Source organism: Fulmarus glacialis, unplaced genomic scaffold (assembly GCF_000690835.1).
Source record: "Fulmarus glacialis isolate BGI_N327 unplaced genomic scaffold, ASM69083v1 scaffold21908, whole genome shotgun sequence".
Taxonomy (NCBI): domain Eukaryota; kingdom Metazoa; phylum Chordata; class Aves; order Procellariiformes; family Procellariidae; genus Fulmarus; species Fulmarus glacialis.
In genome coordinates this window covers 2,507-2,772 of record NW_009227856.1, presented here as the reverse complement: position 1 = coordinate 2,772, position 266 = coordinate 2,507, and positions in this window count along the sequence as shown.

Genomic DNA, 266 nt, shown 5'->3' with positions numbered 1-266 from the left:
GCGTTCCCTACCGGGGTGGGGGCAGAAAGCCCCTAATTACCCCAGGGGGTAAAATTTGCTGCCCCGGGGTGGCTGCGGAGGCTCCGGCGGGGGCGGGACACGCATCCCCGGGGGGGTTTAATGCCGCTTTAGCCCCGTAGCAACCCTGGCACGCTCCACCCCAAGGCTTTTCCTGCCAGAGCAACCCCCTGGGCTTTAATGAGCTTAATGAGAGCCAGGGCTTAACGAAAGGGTTGGCTTACTCTCTCCAAGGAGTTCCTTTCCGC